The sequence below is a fragment of the Stenella coeruleoalba genome, assembly GCF_951394435.1.
Source record: "Stenella coeruleoalba genome assembly, chromosome: 4".
Classification (NCBI taxonomy): Eukaryota; Metazoa; Chordata; class Mammalia; order Artiodactyla; family Delphinidae; genus Stenella; species Stenella coeruleoalba.
The window spans coordinates 87043625-87067749 of NC_137149.1; the positions used below are offsets into that span (position 1 = coordinate 87043625).

Here is a 24125-nt window from a genome sequence, read left to right on the forward strand (position 1 = left end):
GAGAGTTAAATTTGCCCGTCCAGACACCTCCAGCTAGCCTCTCATTGGTTCTCGCTATTCCTGTTCATCTTCTGCAGAAATTGCAAACTGGGCCAAACAGGAGTTTAAAGGGACTGACTCTCCAAGTCGGGAGAGTGTTAGTAAAGCGTCTGGAATGTTGCACCCGAGTACCAGGGTACGAAAACTGAGACATATTTGAACACGTCTCCCGATCACATGGTTGATCATACTCTAGGTTCCACATGCATGTTTTAGCTGAAGGAAGAATACCTTAAACCTTGGTAGTTGAAACCCGTGGAATGGGTACCATGCAATATGACTTCAAAGGGTCTTCATTTGCTCACCGAATCTCTCCTAAGTATCACTGCTGCATTTATGCCCCTGTACACATGCTTGATTCTCTTTCGGAGACATAGCAATCCATAGGTTTTAAGATACTTACTAGTCAGGTACATTCTTAGGCGTTTAATATGCGGTGTTGAGTCAATTTCGTTGAGCAAGGAGTAGCTCTTGTCTATTCCATATTTGGCTTAAGGAACTTTATCTGTGCTCATTTCAATCTCTGGTTTTATGCAGCACCCCAACTCACCTTTCCCCTTAAGCAAGAATAAGTTGGTTTTCTAAATTTGAGACCCTGTTCTGTTCTGTAATTCAGTTCCTGTGTAGCCAAGTTTCCATTCCGTGTATTACTGATATCTTATGATGTTTCTTTTTCTGTGTGACTTATTTCAGTTAGAATCATCATACCTGAATCCACTCATTGTGCTGCTAAGGGCCTGATGACACAGATTTCATTGCTGAGTGATATTGCTTTGTAAGTAAATACCACAACTTCTTTATCCATTTTTCACATTCTGCGATGTTGAACTTGTACTGTAAACGAGGTTCTTGTAAACAGAGCCGTTCCAAACTTTGGGGTGGCTGTGTCTTTCTGATTTTAATTTCCCTAAGCTATAGGACCATAAGTGGAAGTGCCCTAGGCTCTGTTGCTTTGTTTTTTAGATGTTTCAGGAAACACCATACACTTCTCCCGAGTGGTTGTTGGCAATTTACATCCCGCCCATCAGCATAACAAGGCTCCCAGTTCTCCATGGCCTGTCCTGCCTTTCTGGATTTTACACTTTTTTCAGATGGCCCTTTTGACCGGGGGGAATTGAGACTTCATTGTAGTGCAGATTTCCTTTGCAAGCTTGCTTGGTTGGCCAAAAAGGGCGTATGCGTTTTTTCCTGAATATATTCAGGAAAAAACGCATACGCCCTTTTTGGCCAAGTGCATCATTGTGGACGTTCTGCCTCTTTCCCTATGCTTTCAATGCAATCCAGTCTACCTCCTGAAATCGGTTTCCTGCAATTCTGCCCCGCTTTCAAGTCTTCTTGGCAACCTTACTTCAGTCTATTTTTGGACGATAGCTGTCATTTATAACTCTGCAGGTTTGTGAATTACAGTGCCCCTGAGCTCCTTTCTTCAACTTGCTTTCTTTTGTGCTGGCTGCAACACCGCAGGATGGCTTCAGGCCCTAATCTGGTTCCGGCACGGCACGCTGAGCCTTTGGTTAATTCCTCTTCCTGGTTGGAAATGAGAGTTAAATTTGCCCGTCCAGACACCTCCAGCTAGCCTCTCATTGGTTCTCGCTATTCCTGTTCATCTTCCGCAGAAATTGCAAACTGGGCCAAACAGGAGGTTAAAGGGACTGACTCTCCAAGTCGGGAGAGTGTTAGTAAAGCGTCTGGAATGTTGCACCCGAGTACCAGGGTACGAAAACTGAGACATATTTGAACACGTCTCCTGATCACATGGTTGATCATACTCTAGGTTCCACATGCATGTTTTAGCTGAAGGAAGAATACCTTAAAACTGGGTAGTTGAAACCCGTGGAATGGGTACCATGCAATATGACTTCAAAGGGTCTTCATTTGCTCACCGAACCTCTCCAATCCTATCACTGCTGCGTTTATGCCCCTGTACACATGCTTGATTCTCTTTCGGAGACATAGCAATCTATAGGTTTTAAGATAATTACTAGTCAGGTACATTCTTAGGCGTTTAATATGCGGTGTTGAGTCCATTTCGTTGAGCAAGGAGTAGCTCTTGTCTATTCCATATTTGGCTTAAGGAACTTTATCTGTGCTCATTTCAATCTCTGGTTTTATGCAGCACCCCAACTCACCTTTCCCCTTAAGCAAGAATAAGTTGGTTTTCTAAATTTGAGACCCTGTTCTGTTTTGGAATGCAGTTCCTGTGTAGCCAAGTTTACATTCCGTGTATTAGTGATATCTTATGATGTTTCTTTTTCTGTGTGACTTATTTCAGTTAGAATCATCGTACCTGAATCCACTCATTATGCTGCTACGGGCCTGATGACATAGATTTCATTGCTGAGTGACACTGCATTGTACGTAAGTACCACAAGTTCTTTATCCATTTTTCACTTTCTGTGATATTGAACTTGTACGGTAAACGAGGTTCTTGTAAACGGAGGCGTCCCAAACTTTGGGGTGGCTGTGTCTTTTTGATTTTAATTTCCCTAAGCTATAGGACCATAAGTGGAAGTGCCCTAGGCTCTGTTGCTTTGTTTTTTAGATGTTTCAGGAAACACCATACACTACTCCTGAGTGTCTGTTGGCAATTTACATCCCGCCCATCAGCATAACAAGGCTCCCAGTTCTCCATGGCCTGTCCTGCCTTTCTGGATTTTACACTTTTTTCAGATGGCACTTTTGACCGGGGTGAAGTGAGACTTCATTGTAGTGCAGCTTTCCTTTGCAAGTTTGCTTGGTTGGCCAAAAAGGGCGTATGCGTTTTTTCCTGAATATATTCAGGAAAAAACGCATACGCCCTTTTTGGCCAAGTGCATCATTGTGGACGTTCTGCCTCTTTTCCTATGCTTTCAGTGCAATTTCAGTCTACCTCCTGAAATCGGTTTCCTGCAATTCTGCCCCGCTTTCAAGTCCTCTTGGCAGCCTTACTTCAGTCTATTTTTGGACGATAGCTGTCATTTATAACTCTGCAGGTTTGTGAATTACAGTGCCCCTGAGCTCCTTTCTTCAACTCGCTTTCTTGTGACCTGGCCGCAACACCGCAGGATGGCTTCAGGCCCTAATCTGGTTCCGGCACGGCACGCTGAGCCTTTGGTTATTTCCTCCTCCTGGTGGGAAATGAGAGTTAAATTTGCCCGTCCAGACACCTCCAGCTAGCCTCTCATTGGTTCTCGCTATTCCTGTTCATCTTCCGCAGAAATTGCAAACTGTGCCAAACAGGAGGTTAAAGGCGCTGACTCTCCAAGTGGGGAGAGTGTTAGTAAAGCGTCTGGAATGTTGCACCCGAGTACCAGGGGAGGAAAACTGAGACATATTTGAACACGTCTCCCGATCACATGGTTGATCATACTTGGGTTCCACATGCATGTTTTAGCTGAAGGAAGAATACCTAAAACCTGGGTAGTTGAAACCCGTGGAATGGGTACCATGCAATATGACTTCAAAGGGTCTTCATTTGCTCACCGAACCTCTCCAATCCTATCACTGCTGCGTTTATGCCCCTGTACACATGCTTGATTCTCTTTCGGAGACATAGCAATCCATAGGTTTTAAGATACTTACTAGTCAGGTACATACTTAGGCGTTTAATATGCGGTGTTGAGTCCATTTCGTTGAGCAAGGAGTAGCTCTTGTCTATTCCATATTTGGCTTAAGGAATTTTATCTGTGCTCATTTCAATCTCTGGTTTTATGCAGCACCCCAACTCACCTTTCCCCTTAAGCAAGCATAAGTTGGTTTTCTAAATTTGAGAACCTGTTCTGTTTTGGAATTCAGTTCCTGTGTAGCCAAGTTTACATTCCGTGTATTAGTGATATCTTATGATGTTTCTTTTTCTGTGTGACTTATTTCAGTTAGAATGATCGTACGTGAATCCACTCATTATGCTGCTACCGGCCTGATGACATAGATTTCATTGCTGAGTGATACTGCATTGTACGTAAGTACCACAAGTTCTTTATCCATTTTTCACTTTCTGTGATATTGAACTTGTACGGTAAACGAGGTTCTTGTAAACAGAGGCGTCCCAAACTTTGGGGTGGCTGTGTCTTTTTGATTTTAATTTCCCTAAGCTATAGGACCATAAGTGGAAGTGCCCTAGGCTCTGTTGCTTTGTTTTTTAGATGTTTCAGGAAACACCATACACTTCTCCCAAGTGTCTGTTGGCAATTTACATCCCGCCCATCAGCATAACAAGGCTCCCAGTTCTCCATGGCCTGTCCTGCCTTTCTGGATTTTACACTTTTTTCAGATGGCCCTTTTGACTGGGGGGAAGTGAGACTTCATTGTAGTGCAGATTTCCTTTGCAAGTTTGTTTGGTTGGCCAAAAAGGGCGTATGCGTTTTTTCCTGAATATATTCAGGAAAAAACGCATACGCCCTTTTTGGCCAAGTGCATCATTGTGGAAGTTCTGCCTCTTTTCCTATGCTTTCAATGCAATTCCAGTCTACCTCCTGAAATCGGTTTCCTGCAATTCTGCCCCGCTTTCAAGTCCTCTTGGCAGCCTTACTTCAGTCTATTTTTGGACGATAGCTGTCATTTATAACTCTGCAGGTTTGTGAATTACAGTGCCCCTGAGCTCCTTTCTTCAACTCGCTTTCTTGTGACCTGGCCGCAACACCGCAGGATGGCTTCAGGCCCTAATCTGGTTCTGGCACGGCACGCTGAGCCTTTGGTTATTTCCTCTTCCTGGTGGGAAATGAGAGTTAAATTTGCCCGTCCAGACACCTCCAGCTAGCCTCTCATTGGTTCTCGCTATTCCTGTTCATCTTCCGCAGAAATTGCAAACTGTGCCAAACAGGAGTTTAAAGGCGCTGACTCTCCAAGTGGGGAGAGTGTTAGTAAAGCGTCTGGAATGTTGCACCCGAGTACCAGGGGAGGAAAACTGAGACATATTTGAACACGTCTCCCGATCATATGGTTGATCATACTCTAGGTTCCACATGCATGTTTTAGCTGAAGGAAGAATACCTAAAACCTGGGTAGTTGAAACCCGTGGAATGGGTACCATGCAATATGACTTCAAAGGGTCTGCATTTTCTCACCGAACCTCACCAATCTTATGAGTCCCAAGTGTCCAGCCTTATGTGTCACCCAGCTCTGGGTGTAGATATGGTAAATGCAGGTTGCATCAGAAGCCTTGAATGAATTACTTAAGTATTGCTCTCTATATCACTGTCATTGTGTTTTGTTTAAGAAATTTATTTTTAATATGGGATTTAGCTGATTTTCACTGCTTTAATGCCGCTGTACACACTCTTGATTCTCTTACAGAGATATATAAATCCATAGCTTTTATGATTCTTACTAGTCAGGTATATTCCTAGGCGTTGAATATGGGGTGTTGAGTCCATTTCGTTGAGCAAGGAGTAGCTCTTGTCTATTCCATATTTGGCTTATAGAACTTTATCTGTGCTCATTTCAATCTCTGGTTTTATGCAGCACCACAACTCACCTTTCCCCTTAAGCAAGCATAAGTTGGTTTTCTAAATTTGAGACCCTGTTCTGTTTTGGAATTCAGTTCCTGTGTAGCCAAGTTTACATTCCGTGTATTAGTGATATCTTATGATGTTTCTTTTTCTGTGTGACTTATTTCAGTTAGATTCATCGTACTTAATCCACTCATTATGCTGCTACGGGCCTGATGACATAGATTTCATTGCTGAGTGATATTGCATTGTACGTAAGTACCACAACTTCTTTATCCATTTTTCACTTTCTGCGATATTGAACTTGTACCGTATATGACGTTCTTGTAAACAGAGCCATCCCAAACTTTGGGGTGGCTCTGTCTTTTTGATGTTAATTTCCCTAAACTATAGGACCATAAGTGGAAGTGCCCTAGGCTCTGTTGCTTTGTTTTTTAGATGTTTCAGGAAACACCATACACTTCTCCAGAGTGGCTGTTGGCAATGTACATCCCGCCCATCAACATAAGAAGGCTCCCACTTCTCCATGGCCTGTCGTGCCTTTATGGATTTTACACTTTTTTCAGATGGCCCTTTTGACCAGGGGAAAGTGAGACTTCATTGTAGTGCAGATTTCCTTTGCAAGCTTGCTTGGTTGGCCAAAAAGGGCGTATGCGTTTTTTCCTGACTATATTCAGGAAAAAACGCATACGCCCTTTTTGGCCAAGTGCATCATTGTGGACGTTCTGCCTCTTTTCCTATGCTTTCAATGCAATTCCAGTCTACCTCCTGAAATCGGTTTCCTGCAATTCTGCCCCGCTTTAAAGTCCTCTTGGCAGCCTTACTTCAGTATATTTTTGGTCGATAGCTGTCATTTATAACTCTGCAGGTTTGTGAATTACAGTGCCCCTGAGCTCCTTTCTTCAACTCGCTTTCTTTTGAGCAGGCCGCAACACCGCAGGATGGCTTCAGGCCCTTATCTGGTTCCGGCACGGCACGCAGAGCCTTTGGTTATTTCCTCTTCCTGGTGGGAAATGAGAGTTAAATTTGCCCGTCCAGACACCTCCAGCTAGTCTCTCATTGGTTCTTGCTATTCCTGTTCATCTTCCGCAGAAATTGCAAACTGGGCCAAACAGGAGGTTAAAGGCGCTGACTCTCCAAGTGGGGAGAGTGTTAGTAAAGCGTCTGGAATGTTGCACCCGAGTACCAGGGGAGGAAAACTGAGACATATTTGAACACGTCTCCCGTTCACATGGTTGATCATACTTGGGTTCCACATGCATGTTTTAGCTGAAGGAAGAATACCTTAAACCTGGAGAGTTAAGACCCGTGTAATGGGTACCATGCAATATGACTTCAAAGGGTCTTCATTTGCTCACCGAACCTCTCCAATCCTATCACTGCTGCGTTTATGCCCCTGTACACATGCTTGATTCTCTTTCAGACACATAGCAATCCATAGGTTTTAAGATACTTACTAGTCAGGTACATTGTTAGGCGTTTAATATGGGGTGTTGGGTCCATTTCGTTGAGCAAGGAGTAGCTCTTGTCTATTCCATATTTGGCTTAAGGAACTTTATCTGTGCTCATTTCAATCTCTGGTTTTATGCAGCACCCCAACTCACCTTTCCCCGTAAGCAAGCATAAGTTGCTTTTCTAAATTTGAGACCCTGTTCTGTTTTGGAATTCAGTTCCTGTGTAGCCAAGTTTACATTCCGTGTATTAGTGATATCTTATGATGTTTCTTTTTCTGTGTGACTTTTTTCAGTTAGAATCATCGTACCTGAATCCACTCATTATGCTGCTACGGGCCTGATGACATAGATTTCATTGCTGAGTGATACTGCATTGTACGTAAGTACCACAAGTTCTTTATCCATTTTTCACTTTCTGTGATATTGAACTTGTACGGTAAATGAGGTTCTTGTAAACAGAGGCGTCCCAAACTTTGGGGTGGCTGTGTCTTTTTTATTTTAATTTCCCTAAGCTATAGGACCATAAGTAGAAGTGCCCTAGGCTCTGTTGCTTTGTTTTTTAGATGTTTCAGGAAACACCATACACTTCTCCCGAGTGTCTGTTGGCAATTTACATCCCGCCCATCAGCATAACAAGGCTCCCAGTTCTCCATGGCCTGTCCTGGCTTTCTGGATTTTACACTTTTTTCAGATGGCCCTTTTGACCAGGGGGAAGTGAGACTTCATTGTAGTGCAGATTTCCTTTGCAAGCTTGCTTGGTTGGCCAAAAAGGGCGTATGCGTTTTTTCCTGAATATATTCAGGAAAAAACGCATACGCCCTTTTTGGCCAAGTGCATCATTGTGGACGTTCTGCCTCTTTTCCTATGCTTTCAATGCAATTCCAGTCTACCTCCTGAAATCGGTTTCCTGCAATTCTGCCCCGCTTTCAAGTCCTCTTGGCAGCCTTACTTCAGTATATTTTTGGACGATAGCTGTCATTTATAACTCTGCAGGTTTGTGAATTACAGTGCCCCTGAGCTTCTTTCCTCAACTCGCTTTCTTTTGAGCAGGCCGCAACACCGCAGGATGGCTTCAGCCCCTAATCTGGTTCCGGCACGACACGCTGAGCCTTTGGTTATTTCCTCATCCTGGTGGGAAATGAGAGTTAAATTTGCCCGTCCAGACACCTCCAGCTAGTCTCTCATTGGTTCTCGCTATTCCTGTTCATCTTCCGCAGAAATTGCAAACTGGGCCAAACAGGAGGTTAAAGGCGCTGACTCTCCAAGAGTGGAGAGTGTTAGTAAAGCGTCTGGAATGTTGCACCCGAGTACCAGGGGAGAAAAACTGAGACATATTTGAACACGTCTCCCGTTCACACGGTTGATCATACTCTGGGTTCCACATGCATGTTTTAGCTGAAGGAAGAATACTTTAAACCTGCAGAGTTGAGACCCGTGGAATGGGTACCATGCAATATGACTTCAAAGGGTCTTCATTTGCTCACCGAACCCCTCCAATCCTATCAGTGCTGCATTTACGCCCCTGTACACAGGCTTGATACTCTTTTGGAGACATAGCAATCCATAGGTTTTAAGATACTTACTAGTCATGTACATTCTTAGGCGTTTAATATGGGGTGTTGAGTCCATTTCGTTGAGCAAGGAGTAGCTCTTGTCTATTCCATATTTGGCTTAAGGAACTTTATCTGTGCTCATTTCAATCTCTGGTTTTATGCAGCACCACAACTCACCTTTCCCCTTAAGCAAGCATAAGTTGCTTTTCTAAATTTGAGACCCTGTTCTGTTTTGGAATTCAGTTCCTGTGTAGCCAAGTTTACATTCTGTGTATTAGTGATATCTTATGATGTTTCTTTTTCTGTGTGACTTATTTCAGTTAGAATCATCGTACCTGAATCCACTCATTATGCTGCTATGGGCCTGATGACATAGATTTCATTGCTGAGTGATACTGCATTGTACGTAAGTACCACAAGTTCTTTATCCATTTTTCACTTTCTGTGATATTGAACTTGTACGGTAAATGAGGTTCTTGTAAACAGAGGCGTCCCAAACTTTGGGGTGGCTGTGTCTTTTTGATTTTAATTTCCCTAAGCTATAGGACCATAAGTGGAAGTGCCCTAGGCTCTGTTGCTTTGTTTTTTAGATGTTTCAGGAAACACCATACACTTCTCCCGAGTGTCTGTTGGCAATTTACATCCCGCCCATCAGCATAACAAGGCTCCCAGTTCTCCATGGCCTGTCCTGCCTTTCTGGATTTTACACTTTTTTCAGATGGCCCTTTTGAGAGAGGGGAAGTGAGACTTCATTGTAGTGCAGATTTCCTTTGCAAGCTTGCTTGGTTGGCCAAAAAGGGCGTATGCGTTTTTTCCTGAATATATTCAGGAAAAAACGCATACGCCCTTTTTGGCCAAGTGCATCATTGTGGACGTTCTGCCTCTTTTCCTATGCTTTCAATGCAATTCCAGTCTACCTCCTGAAATCGGTTTCCTGCAATTCTGCCCCGCTTTCAAGTCCTCTTGGCAGCCTTACTTCAGTCTATTTTTGGACGATAGCTGTCATTTATAACTCTGCAGGTTTGTGAATTACAGTGCCCCTGAACTCCTTTCTTCAACTCGCTTTCTTGTGACCTGGCCGCCACACCGCAGGATGGCTTCAGGCCCTAATCTGGTTCCGGCACGGCACGCTGAGCCTTTGGTTAATTCCTCATCTTGGTGGGAAATTAGAGTTAAATTTGCCCGTCCAGACACCTCCAGCTAGTCTCTCATTTGTTCTCACTATTCCTGTTCATCTTCCGCAGAAATTGCAAACTGGGCCAAACAGGAGTTTAAAGGGACTGACTCTCCAAGTGGCGAGAGTGTTAGTAAAGCGTCTGGAATGTTGCACCCGAGTACCAGGGGAGGAAAACTGAGACATATTTGAACACATCTCCCGATCACATGGTTGATCATACTCTAGGTTCCACATGCATGTTTTAGCTGAAGGAAGAATACCTTAAACCTGGGTAGTTTAAACCCGTGGAATGGGTACCATGCAATATGACTTCAAAGGGTCTTCATTTGCTCACCGAACCTCTCCAATCCTATCACTGCTGCGTTTATGCCCCTGTACACATGCTTGATTCTCTTTCGGAGACATAGCAATCCATAGGTTTTAAGATACTTACTAGTCAGGTACATTCTTAGGCGTTTAATATGCGGTGTTGAGTCCATTTCGTTGAGCAAGGAGTAGCTCTTGTCTATTCCATATTTGGCTTAAGGAACTTTATCTGTGCTCATTTCAATCTCTGGTTTAATGCAGCACCCCAACTCACCTTTACCCTTAAGCAAGAATAAGTTGGTTTTCTAAATTTGAGACCCTGTTCTGTTCTGTAATTCAGTTCCTGTGTAGCCAAGTTTACATTCCGTGTATTACTGATATCTTATGATGTTTCTTTTTCTGTGTGACTTACTTCAGTTAGAATCATCATACCTGAATCCACTCATTGTGCTGCTAAGGGCCTGATGACACAGATTTCATTGCTGAGTGATATTGCTTTGTAAGTAAATACCACAACTTCTTTATCCATTTTTCACTTTCTGCGATGTTGAACTTGTACTGTAAACGAGGTTCTTGTAAACAGAGGCGTCCCAAACTTTGGGGTGGCTGTGTCTTTTTGATTTTAATTTCCCTAAGCTATAGGACCATAAGTGGAAGTGCCCTAGGTTTTGTTGCTTTGTTTTTTAGATGTTTCAGGAAACACCATACACTTCTCCCGAGTGGTTGTTGGCAATTTACATCACACCCATCAGCATAACAAGGCTCCCAGTTCTCCATGGCCTGTCCTGCCTTTCTGGATTTTACACTTTTTTCAGATGGCCCTTTTGACCGGGGGGAAGTGAGACTTCATTGTAGTGCAGATTTCCTTTGCAAGCTTGCTTGGTTGGCCAAAAAGGGCGTATGCGTTTTTTCCTGAATATATTCTGGAAAAAACGCATACGCCCTTTTTGGCCAAGTGCATCATTGTGGACGTTCTGCCTCTTTTCCTATGCTTTCAATGCAATTCCAGTCTACCTCCTGAAATCGGTTTCCTGCAATTCTGCCCCGCTTTCAAGTCCTCTTGGCAGCCTTACTTCAGTCTATTTTTGGACGATAGCTGTCATTTATAACTCTGCAGGTTTGTGAATTACAGTGCCCCTGAGCTCCTTTCTTCAACTCGCTTTCTTGTGACCTGGCCGCAACACCGCAGGATGGCTTCAGACCCTAATCTGGTTCCGGCCCGGCATGCTGAGCCTTTGGTTAATTCCTCTTCCTGGTGGGAAATGAGAGTTAAATTTGCCCGTCCAGACACCTCCAGCTAGCCTCTCATTGGTTCTCGCTATTCCTGTTCATCTTCTGCAGAAATTGCAAACTGGGCCAAACAGGAGGTTAAAGGGACTGACTCTCCAAGTGGGGAGAGTGTTAGTAAAGCGTCTGGAATGTTGCACCCGAGTACCAGGGGAGGAAAATTGAGACATATTTGAACACGTCTCCCGATCACATGGTTGATCATACTCTAGGTTCCACATGCATGTTTTAGCTGAAGGAAGAATACCTTAAACCTGGGTAGTTGAAACCCGTGGAATGGGTACCATGCAATATGACTTCAAAGGGTCTTCATTTGCTCACCGAACCTCTCCAATCCTATCACTGCTGCGTTTATGCCCCTGTACACATGCTTGATTCTCTTTCGGAGACATAGCAATGCATAGGTTTTAAGATACTTACAAGTCAGGTACATTCTTAGGCGTTTAATATGCGGTGTTGAGTCCATTTCGTTGAGCAAGGAGTAGCTCTTGTCTATTCCATATTTGGCTTAAGGAACTTTATCTGTGCTCATTTCAATCTCCAGTTTTATGCAGCACCCCAACTCACCTTTCCCCTTAAGCAAGCATAAGTTGTTTTTTAAATTTGAGAACCTGTTCTGTTCTGTAATTCAGTTCCTGTGTAGCCAAGTTTACATTCCGTGTATTACTGATATCTTATGATGTTTCTTTTTCTGTGTTACTTATTTCAGTTAGAATCATCATACCTGAATCCACTCATTGTGCTGCTAAGGGCCTGATGACATAGATTTCATTGCTGAGTGATATTGCTTTGTAAGTGAATACCACAACTTCTTTATCCATTTTTCACTTTCTGCGATGTTGAACTTGTACTGTAAACGAGGTTCTTGTAAACAGAGCCGTTCCAAACTTTGGGGTGGCTGTGTCTTTTTGATTTTAATTTCCCTAAGCTATAGGACCATAAGTGAAAGTGCCCTAGGCTCTGTTGCTTTGTTTTTTAGATGTTTCAGGAAACACCGTACACTTCTCCCAAGTGTCTGTTGGCAATTTACATCCCGCCCATCAGCATAACAAGGCTCCCAGTTCTCCATGGCCTGTCCTGCCTTTCTGGATTTTACACGTTTTTCAGATGGCCCTTTTGACCGGGGGGAAGTGAGACTTCATTGTAGTGCAGATTTCCTTTGCAAGCTTGCTTGGTTGGCCAAAAAGGGCGTATGCGTTTTTTCCTGAATATATTCAGGAAAAAACGCATACGCCCTTTTTGGCCAAGTGCATCATTGTGGACGTTCTGCCTCTTTTCCTATGCTTTCAATGCAATTCCAGTCTACCTCCTGAAATCGGTTTCCTGCAATTCTGCCCCGCTTTCAAATCCTCTTGGCAGCCTTACTTCAGTCTATTTTTGGACGATAGCTGTCATTTATAACTCTGCAGGTTTGTGAATTACAGTGCCCCTGAGCTCCTTTCTTCAACTCGTTTTCTTGTGACCTGGCCGCAACACCGCAGGATGGCTTCAGGCCCTAATGTGGTTCCGGCATGGCATGCTGAGCCTTTGGTTAATTCCTCTTCCTGGTGGGAAATGAGAGTTAAATTTGCCCGTCCAGACACCTCCAGCTAGCCTCTCATTGGTTCTCGCTATTCCTGTTCATCTTCCGCAGAAATTGCAAACTGGGCCAAACAGGAGGTTAAAGGGACTGACTCTCCAAGTGGGGAGAGTGTTAGTAAAGCGTCTGGAATGTTGCACCCGAGTACCAGGGGAGGAAAACTGAGACATATTTGAACACGTCTCCAGATCACATGGTTGATCATACTCTAGGTTCCACATGCATGTTTTAGCTGAAGGAAGAATACCTAAAACCTGGGTAGTTGAAACCCGTGGAATGGGTACCATGCAATATGACTTCAAAGGGTCTTCATTTGCTCACCGAACCTCTCCAATCCTATCACTGCTGCGTTTATGCCCCTGTACACATGCTTGATTCTCTTTTAGAGACATAGCAATCCATAGGTTTTACGATACTTACTAGTCAGGTACATTCTTAGGCGTTTAATATGCGGTGTTGAGTCCATTTCGTTGAGCAAGGAGTAGCTCTTGTCTATTCCATATTTGACTTAAGGAACTTTATCTGTGCTCATTTCAATCTCTGGTTTTATGCAGCACCCCAACTCACCTTTCCCCTTAAGCAAGCATAAGTTGGTTTTCTAAATTTGAGACCCTGCTCTGTTCTGTAATTCAGTTCCTGTGTAGCCAAGTTTACATTCCGTGTATTAGTGATATCTTATGATGTTTCTTTTTCGTGTGACTTATTTCAGTTAGAATCATCGTACCTGAATCTACTCATTATGCTGCTACGGGCCTGATGACATAGATTTCATTGCTGAGTGATACTGCATTGTACGTAAGTACCATAAGTTCTTTATCCTTTTTTCACTTTCTGCGATGTTGAACTTGTACTGTAAACGAGGTTCTTGTAAACAGAGCCGTTCCAAACTTTGGGGTGGCTGTGTCTTTTGGATTTTAATTTCCCTAAGCTATAGGACCATAAGTGGAAGTGCCCTAGGCTCTGTTGCTTTGTGTTTTAGATGTTTCAGGAAACACCATACACTTCTCCCGAGTGTCTGTTGGCAATTTACATCCCGCCCATCAGCATAACAAGGCTCCCAGTTCTCAATGGCCTGTCCTGCCTTTCTGGATTTTACACTTTTTTCAGATGGCCCTTTTGACCGGGGGGAAGTGAGACTTCATTGTAGTGCAGATTTCCTTTGCAAGCTTGCTTGGTTGGCCAAAAAGGGCGTATGCGTTTTTTCCTGAATATATTCAGGAAAAAACGCATACGCCCTTTTTGGCCAAGTGCATCATTGTGGACGTTCTGCCTCTTTTCCTATGCTTTCAATGCAATTCCAGTCTACCTCCTGAAATTGGTTTCCTGCAATTCTGCCCCGCTTTCAAGTCCTCTTGGCAGCCTTACTTCAGTCTATTTTTGGACGATAGCTGTCATTTATAACTCTGCAGGTTTGTGAATTACAGTGCCCCTGAGCTCCTTTCTTCAACTCGCTTTCTTGTGACCTGGCCGCAACACCGCAGGATGGCTTCAGGCCCTAATCTGGTTCCGGCCCGGCATGCTGAGCCTTTGGTTAATTCCTCTTCCTGGTGGGAAATGAGAGTTAAATTTGCCCGTCCAGACACCTCCAGCTAGCCTCTCATTGGTTCTCGCTATTCCTGTTCATCTTCCGCAGAAATTGCAAACTGGGCCAAACAGGAGGTTAAAGGGACTGACTCTCCAAGTGGGGAGAGTGTTAGTAAAGCGTCTGGAATGTTGCACCCGAGTACCAGGGGAGGAAAACTGAGACATATTTGAACACGTCTCCCGATCACATGGTTGATCATACTCTAGGTTCCACATGCATGTTTTAGCTGAAGGAAGAATACCTTAAACCTGGGTAGTTGAAACCCGTGGAATGGGTACCATGCAATATGACTTCAAAGGGTCTTCATTTGCTCACCGAACCTCTCCAATCCTATCACTGCTGCGTTTATGCCCCTGTACACATGCTTGATTCTCTTTCGGAGACATAGCAATCCATAGGTTTTAAGATACTTACTAGTCAGGTACATTCTTAGGCGTTTAATATGCGGTGTTGAGTCCATTTCGTTGAGCAAGGAGTAGCTCTTGTCTATTCCATATTTGGCTTAAGGAACTTTATCTGTGCTCATTTCAATCTCTGGTTTTATGCAGCACCCCAACTCACCTTTCCCCTTAAGCAAGCATAAGTTGGTTTTCTAAATTTGAGACCCTGTTCTGTTCTGTAATTCAGTTCCTGTGTAGCCAAGTTTCCATTCCGTGTATTACTGATATCTTATGATGTTTCTTTTTCTGTGTGACTTATTTCAGTTAGAATCATCATACCTGAATCCACTCATTGTGCTGCTAAGGGCCTGATGACATAGATTTCATTGCTGAGTGATATTGCTTTGTAAGTGAATACCACAACTTCTTTATCCATTTTTCACTTTCTGCGATGTTGAACTTGTACTGTAAACGAGGTTCTTGTAAACAGAGCCGTTCCAAACTTTGGGGTGGCTGTGTCTTTTTGATTTTAATTTCCCTAAGCTATAGGACCATAAGTGGAAGTGCCCTAGGCTCTGTTGCTTTGTTTTTTAGATGTTTCAGGAAACACCATACACTTCTCCCGAGTGTCTGTTGGCAATTTACATCCCGCCCATCAGCATAACAATGCTCCCAGTTCTCAATGGCCTGTTGCCTTTCTGGATTTTACACTTTTTTCAGATGGCCCTTTTGACCGGGGGGAAGTGAGACTTCATTGTAGTGCAGATTTCCTTTGCAAGCTTGCTTGGTTGGCCAAAAAGGGCGTATGCGTTTTTTCCTGAATATATTCTGGAAAAAACGCATACGCCCTTTTTGGCCAAGTGCATCATTGTGGACGTTCTGCCTCTTTTCCTATGCTTTCAATGCAATTCCTGTCTACCTCCTGAAATCGGTTTCCTGCAATTCTGCCCCGCTTTCAAGTCCTCTTGGCAGCCTTACTTCAGTCTATTTTTGGATGATAGCTGTCATTTATAACTCTGCAGGTTTGTGAATTACAGTGCCCCTGAGCTCCTTTCTTCAACTCGTTTTCTTGTGACCTGGCCGCAACACCGCAGGATGGCTTCAGGCCCTAATGTGGTTCCGGCATGGCATGCTGAGCCTTTGGTTAATTCCTCTTCCTGGTGGGAAATGAGAGTTAAATTTGCCCGTCCAGACACCTCCAGCTAGCCTCTCATTGGTTCTCGCTATTCCTGTTCATCTTCCGCAGAAATTGCAAACTGGGCCAAACAGGAGGTTAAAGGGACTGACTCTCCAAGTGGGGAGAGTGTTAGTAAAGCGTCTGGAATGTTGCACCCGAGTACCAGGGGAGGAAAACTGAGACATATTTGAACACGTCTCCAGATCACATGGTTGATCATACTCTAGGTTCCACATGCATGTTTTAGCTGAAGGAAGAATACCTAAAACCTGGGTAGTTGAAACCCGTGGAATGGGTACCATGCAATATGACTTCAAAGGGTCTTCATTTGCTCACCGAACCTCTCCAATCCTATCACTGCTGCGTTTATGCCCCTGTACACATGCTTGATTCTCTTTTAGAGACATAGCAATCCATAGGTTTTACGATACTTACTAGTCAGGTACATTCTTAGGCGTTTAATATGCGGTGTTGAGTCCATTTCGTTGAGCAAGGAGTAGCTCTTGTCTATTCCATATTTGACTTAAGGAACTTTATCTGTGCTCATTTCAATCTCTGGTTTTATGCAGCACCCCAACTCACCTTTCCCCTTAAGCAAGCATAAGTTGGTTTTCTAAATTTGAGACCCTGCTCTGTTCTGTAATTCAGTTCCTGTGTAGCCAAGTTTACATTCCGTGTATTAGTGATATCTTATGATGTTTCTTTTTCGTGTGACTTATTTCAGTTAGAATCATCGTACCTGAATCTACTCATTATGCTGCTACGGGCCTGATGACATAGATTTCATTGCTGAGTGATACTGCATTGTACGTAAGTACCATAAGTTCTTTATCCTTTTTTCACTTTCTGCGATGTTGAACTTGTACTGTAAACGAGGTTCTTGTAAACAGAGCCGTTCCAAACTTTGGGGTGGCTGTGTCTTTTGGATTTTAATTTCCCTAAGCTATAGGACCATAAGTGGAAGTGCCCTAGGCTCTGTTGCTTTGTGTTTTAGATGTTTCAGGAAACACCATACACTTCTCCCGAGTGTCTGTTGGCAATTTACATCCCGCCCATCAGCATAACAAGGCTCCCAGTTCTCAATGGCCTGTCCTGCCTTTCTGGATTTTACACTTTTTTCAGATGGCCCTTTTGACCGGGGGGAAGTGAGACTTCATTGTAGTGCAGATTTCCTTTGCAAGCTTGCTTGGTTGGCCAAAAAGGGCGTATGCGTTTTTTCCTGAATATATTCAGGAAAAAACGCATACGCCCTTTTTGGCCAAGTGCATCATTGTGGACGTTCTGCCTCTTTTCCTATGCTTTCAATGCAATTCCAGTCTACCTCCTGAAATTGGTTTCCTGCAATTCTGCCCCGCTTTCAAGTCCTCTTGGCAGCCTTACTTCAGTCTATTTTTGGACGATAGCTGTCATTTATAACTCTGCAGGTTTGTGAATTACAGTGCCCCTGAGCTCCTTTCTTCAACTCGCTTTCTTGTGACCTGGCCGCAACACCGCAGGATGGCTTCAGGCCCTAATCTGGTTCCGGCCCGGCATGCTGAGCCTTTGGTTAATTCCTCTTCCTGGTGGGAAATGAGAGTTAAATTTGCCCGTCCAGACACCTCCAGCTAGCCTCTCATTGGTTCTCGCTATTCCTGTTCATCTTCCGCAGAAATTGCAAACTGGGCCAAACAGGAGGTTAAAGGGACTGACTCTCCAAGTGGGGAGAGTGTTAGTAAAGCGTCTGGAATGTTGCACCCGAGTACCAGGGGAGGAAAACTGAGACATATTTGAACACGTCTCCCGATCACATGGTTGATCATACTCTAGGTTCCACATGCATGTTTTAGCTGAAGGAAGAATACCTTAAACCTGGGTAGTTGAAACCCGTGGAATGGGTACCATGCAATATGACTTCAAAGGGTCTTCATTTGCTCACCGAACCTCTCCAATCCTATCACTGCTGCGTTTATGCCCCTGTACACATGCTTGATTCTCTTTCGGAGACATAGCAATCCATAGGTTTTAAGATACTTACTAGTCAGGTACATTCTTAGGCGTTTAATATGCGGTGTTGAGTCCATTTCGTTGAGCAAGGAGTAGCTCTTGTCTATTCCATATTTGGCTTAAGGAACTTTATCTGTGCTCATTTCAATCTCTGGTTTTATGCAGCACCCCAACTCACCTTTCCCCTTAAGCAAGCATAAGTTGGTTTTCTAAATTTGAGACCCTGTTCTGTTCTGTAATTCAGTTCCTGTGTAGCCAAGTTTCCATTCCGTGTATTACTGATATCTTATGATGTTTCTTTTTCTGTGTGACTTATTTCAGTTAGAATCATCATACCTGAATCCACTCATTGTGCTGCTAAGGGCCTGATGACATAGATTTCATTGCTGAGTGATATTGCTTTGTAAGTGAATACCACAACTTCTTTATCCATTTTTCACTTTCTGCGATGTTGAACTTGTACTGTAAACGAGGTTCTTGTAAACAGAGCCGTTCCAAACTTTGGGGTGGCTGTGTCTTTTTGATTTTAATTTCCCTAAGCTATAGGACCATAAGTGGAAGTGCCCTAGGCTCTGTTGCTTTGTTTTTTAGATGTTTCAGGAAACACCATACACTTCTCCCGAGTGTCTGTTGGCAATTTACATCCCGCCCATCAGCATAACAATGCTCCCAGTTCTCAATGGCCTGTTGCCTTTCTGGATTTTACACTTTTTTCAGATGGCCCTTTTGACCGGGGGGAAGTGAGACTTCATTGTAGTGCAGATTTCCTTTGCAAGCTTGCTTGGTTGGCCAAAAAGGGCGTATGCGTTTTTTCCTGAATATATTCTGGAAAAAACGCATACGCCCTTTTTGGCCAAGTGCATCATTGTGGACGTTCTGCCTCTTTTCCTATGCTTTCAATGCAATTCCTGTCTACCTCCTGAAATCGGTTTCCTGCAATTCTGCCCCGCTTTCAAGTCCTCTTGGCAGCCTTACTTCAGTCTATTTTTGGATGATAGCTGTCATTTATAACTCTGCAGGTTTGTGAATTACAGTGCCCCTGAGCTCCTTTCTTCAACTCGTTTTCTTGTGACCTGGCCGCAACACCGCAGGATGGCTTCAGGCCCTAATGTGGTTCCGGCATGGCATGCTGAGCCTTTGGTTAATTCCTCTTCCTGGTGGGAAATGAGAGTTAAATTTGCCCGTCCAGACACCTCCAGCTAGCCTCTCATTGGTTCTCGCTATTCCTGTTCATCTTCCGCAGAAATTGCAAACTGGGCCAAACAGGAGGTTAAAGGGACTGACTCTCCAAGTGGGGAGAGTGTTAGTAAAGCGTCTGGAATGTTGCACCCGAGTACCAGGGGAGGAAAACTGAGACATATTTGAACACGTCTCCAGATCACATGGTTGATCATACTCTAGGTTCCACATGCATGTTTTAGCTGAAGGAAGAATACCTAAAACCTGGGTAGTTGAAACCCGTGGAATGGGTACCATGCAATATGACTTCAAAGGGTCTTCATTTGCTCACCGAACCTCTCCAATCCTATCACTGCTGCGTTTATGCCCCTGTACACATGCTTGATTCTCTTTTAGAGACATAGCAATCCATAGGTTTTACGATACTTACTAGTCAGGTACATTCTTAGGCGTTTAATATGCGGTGTTGAGTCCATTTCGTTGAGCAAGGAGTAGCTCTTGTCTATTCCATATTTGACTTAAGGAACTTTATCTGTGCTCATTTCAATCTCTGGTTTTATGCAGCACCCCAACTCACCTTTCCCCTTAAGCAAGCATAAGTTGGTTTTCTAAATTTGAGACCCTGCTCTGTTCTGTAATTCAGTTCCTGTGTAGCCAAGTTTACATTCCGTGTATTAGTGATATCTTATGATGTTTCTTTTTCGTGTGACTTATTTCAGTTAGAATCATCGTACCTGAATCTACTCATTATGCTGCTACGGGCCTGATGACATAGATTTCATTGCTGAGTGATACTGCATTGTACGTAAGTACCATAAGTTCTTTATCCTTTTTTCACTTTCTGCGATGTTGAACTTGTACTGTAAACGAGGTTCTTGTAAACAGAGCCGTTCCAAACTTTGGGGTGGCTGTGTCTTTTGGATTTTAATTTCCCTAAGCTATAGGACCATAAGTGGAAGTGCCCTAGGCTCTGTTGCTTTGTGTTTTAGATGTTTCAGGAAACACCATACACTTCTCCCGAGTGTCTGTTGGCAATTTACATCCCGCCCATCAGCATAACAAGGCTCCCAGTTCTCAATGGCCTGTCCTGCCTTTCTGGATTTTACACTTTTTTCAGATGGCCCTTTTGACCGGGGGGAAGTGAGACTTCATTGTAGTGCAGATTTCCTTTGCAAGCTTGCTTGGTTGGCCAAAAAGGGCGTATGCGTTTTTTCCTGAATATATTCAGGAAAAAACGCATACGCCCTTTTTGGCCAAGTGCATCATTGTGGACGTTCTGCCTCTTTTCCTATGCTTTCAATGCAATTCCAGTCTACCTCCTGAAATTGGTTTCCTGCAATTCTGCCCCGCTTTCAAGTCCTCTTGGCAGCCTTACTTCAGTCTATTTTTGGACGATAGCTGTCATTTATAACTCTGCAGGTTTGTGAATTACAGTGCCCCTGAGCTCCTTTCTTCAACTCGCTTTCTTGTGACCTGGCCGCAACACCGCAGGATGGCTTCAGGCCCTAATCTGGTTCCGGCCCGGCATGCTGAGCCTTTGGTTAATTCCTCTTCCTGGTGGGAAATGAGAGTTAAATTTGCCCGTCCAGACACCTCCAGCTAGCCTCTCATTGGTTCTCGCTATTCCTGTTCATCTTCCGCAGAAATTGCAAACTGGGCCAAACAGGAGGTTAAAGGGACTGACTCTCCAAGTGGGGAGAGTGTTAGTAAAGCGTCTGGAATGTTGCACCCGAGTACCAGGGGAGGAAAACTGAGACATATTTGAACACGTCTCCCGATCACATGGTTGATCATACTCTAGGTTCCACATGCATGTTTTAGCTGAAGGAAGAATACCTTAAACCTGGGTAGTTGAAACCCGTGGAATGGGTACCATGCAATATGACTTCAAAGGGTCTTCATTTGCTCACCGAACCTCTCCAATCCTATCACTGCTGCGTTTATGCCCCTGTACACATGCTTGATTCTCTTTCGGAGACATAGCAATCCATAGGTTTTAAGATACTTACTAGTCAGGTACATTCTTAGGCGTTTAATATGCGGTGTTGAGTCCATTTCGTTGAGCAAGGAGTAGCTCTTGTCTATTCCATATTTGGCTTAAGGAACTTTATCTGTGCTCATTTCAATCTCTGGTTTTATGCAGCACCCCAACTCACCTTTCCCCTTAAGCAAGCATAAGTTGGTTTTCTAAATTTGAGACCCTGTTCTGTTCTGTAATTCAGTTCCTGTGTAGCCAAGTTTCCATTCCGTGTATTACTGATATCTTATGATGTTTCTTTTTCTGTGTGACTTATTTCAGTTAGAATCATCATACCTGAATCCACTCATTGTGCTGCTAAGGGCCTGATGACATAGATTTCATTGCTGAGTGATATTGCTTTGTAAGTGAATACCACAACTTCTTTATCCATTTTTCACTTTCTGCGATGTTGAACTTGTACTGTAAACGAGGTTCTTGTAAACAGAGCCGTTCCAAACTTTGGGGTGGCTGTGTCTTTTTGATTTTAATTTCCCTAAGCTATAGGACCATAAGTGGAAGTGCCCTAGGCTCTGTTGCTTTGTTTTTTAGATGTTTCAGGAAACACCATACACTTCTCCCGAGTGTCTGTTGGCAATTTACATCCCGCCCATCAGCATAACAATGCTCCCAGTTCTCAATGGCCTGTTGCCTTTCTGGATTTTACACTTTTTTCAGATGGCCCTTTTGACCGGGGGGAAGTGAGACTTCATTGTAGTGCAGATTTCCTTTGCAAGCTTGCTTGGTTGGCCAAAAAGGGCGTATGCGTTTTTTCCTGAATATATTCTGGAAAAAACGCATACGCCCTTTTTGGCCAAGTGCATCATTGTGGACGTTCTGCCTCTTTTCCTATGCTTTCAATGCAATTCCTGTCTACCTCCTGAAATCGGTTTCCTGCAATTCTGCCCCGCTTTCAAGTCCTCTTGGCAGCCTTACTTCAGTCTATTTTTGGATGATAGCTGTCATTTATAACTCTGCAGGTTTGTGAATTACAGTGCCCCTGAGCTCCTTTCTTCAACTCGCTTTCTTGTGACCTGGCCGCAACACCGCAGGATGGCTTCAGGCCCTAATCTGGTTCCGGCACGGCACGCTGAGCCTTTGGTTAATTCCTCTTCCTGGTGGGAAATGAGAGTTAAATTTGCCCATCCAGACACCTCCAGCTAGCCTCTCATTGGTTCTCGCTATTCCTGTTCATCTTCCACAGAAATTGCAAACTGGGCCAAACAGGAGGTTAAAGGGCCGGACTCTCCAAGTCGGGAGAGTGTTAGTAAAGCGTCTGGAATGTTGCACCCGAGTACCAGGGTACGAAAACTGAGACATATTTGAACACGTCTCCCGATCACATGGTTGATCATACTCTAGGTTCCACATGCATGTTTTAGCTGAAGGAAGAATACCTTAAGCCTGGGTAGTTGAAACCCGTGGAATGGGTACCATGCAATATGACTTCAAAGGGTCTTCATTTGCTCACCGAACCTCTCCAATCCTATCACTGCTGCGTTTATGCCCCTGTACACATGCTTGATTCTCTTTCGGAGACATAGCAATCCATAGGTTTTAAGATACTTACTAGTCAGGTACATTCTTAGGCGTTTAATATGCGGTGTTGAGTCCATTTCGTTGAGCAAGGAGTAGCTCTTGTCTATTCCATATTTGACTTAAGGAACTTTATCTGTGCTCATTTCAATCTCTGGTTTTATGCAGCACCCCAACTCACCTTTACCCTTAAGCAAGCATAAGTTGGTTTTCTAAATTTGAGACCCTGTTCTGTTCTGTAATTCAGTTCCTGTGTAGCCAAGTTTACATTCCGTGTATTACTGATAAATTATGATGTTTCTTTTTCTTTGTGACTTACTTCAGTTAGAATCATCATACCTGAATCCACTCATTGTGCTGCTAAGGCCCTGATGACACAGATTTCATTGCTGAGTGATATTGCTTTGTAAGTAAATACCACAACTTCTTTATCCATTTTTCACATTCTGCGATGTTGAACTTGTACTGTAAACGAGGTTCTTGTAAACAGAGCCGTTCCAAATTTTGGGGTGGCTGTGTCTTTTTGATTTTAATTTCCCTAAGCTATAGGACCATGAGTGGAAGTGCCCTAGGTTCTGTTGCTTTGTTTTTTAGATGTTTCAGGAAACACCATACACTTCTCCCGAGTGGTTGTTGGCAATTTACATCCCGCCCATCAGCATAACAAGGCTCCCAGTTCTCCATGGCCTGTCCTGCCTTTCTGGATTTTACACTTTTTTCAGATGGCCCTTTTGACCGGGGGGAAGTGAGACTTCATTGTAGTGCAGATTTCCTTTGCAAGCTTGCTTGGTTGGCCAAAAAGGGCGTATGCGTTTTTTCCTGAATATATTCAGGAAAAAACGCATACGCCCTTTTTGGCCAAGTGCATCATTGTGGACGTTCTGCTTCTTTTCCTATGCTTTCAATGCAATTCCAGTCTACCTCCTGAAATCGGTTTCCTGCAATTCTGCCCCGCTTTCAAGTCCTCTTGGCAGCCTTACTTCAGTCTATTTTTGGACGATAGCTGTCATTTATAACTCTGCAGGTTTGTGAATTACAGTGCCCCTGAGCTCCTTTCTTCAACTCGCTTTCTGTTGAGCTGGCCGCAACACCGCAGGATGGCTTCAGGCCCTAATCTTGTTCCGGCACGGCACGCTGAGCCTTTGGTTAATTCCTCTTCCTGGTGGGAAATGAGAGTTAAATTTGCCCATCCAGACACCTCCAGCTAGCCTCTCATTGGTTCTCGCTATTCCTGTTCATCTTCCGCAGAAATTGCAAACTGGGCCAAACAGGAGGTTAAAGGGACTGACTCTCCAAGTCGGGAGAGTGTTAGTAAAGCGTCTGGAATGTTGCACCCGAGTACCAGGGTACGAAAACTGAGACATATTTGAACACGACTCCCGATCACATGGTTGATCATACTCTAGGTTCCACATGCATGTTTTAGCTGAAGGAAGAATACCTTAAA

General features: G+C 43.8%; 1 long non-coding RNA gene across 10 annotated transcripts in view; it reads left to right on the forward strand.

Annotated features, from left to right (window-relative positions):
• LOC307185334 overlaps positions 1-24125 on the forward strand; it is a 3778167-nt gene that overhangs the window by 511545 nt on the left and 3242497 nt on the right. The window contains exon 1 of one of the 10 annotated variants that reach the window (XR_013827997.1): positions 23006-23088. The exons of the other annotated variants lie outside the window; for them this stretch is intronic. This is a non-coding gene — a long non-coding RNA (uncharacterized lncRNA). Of the gene's footprint in view, positions 1-23005; positions 23089-24125 lie in introns of those variants that run through there. 10 annotated transcript variants of the gene reach the window in all.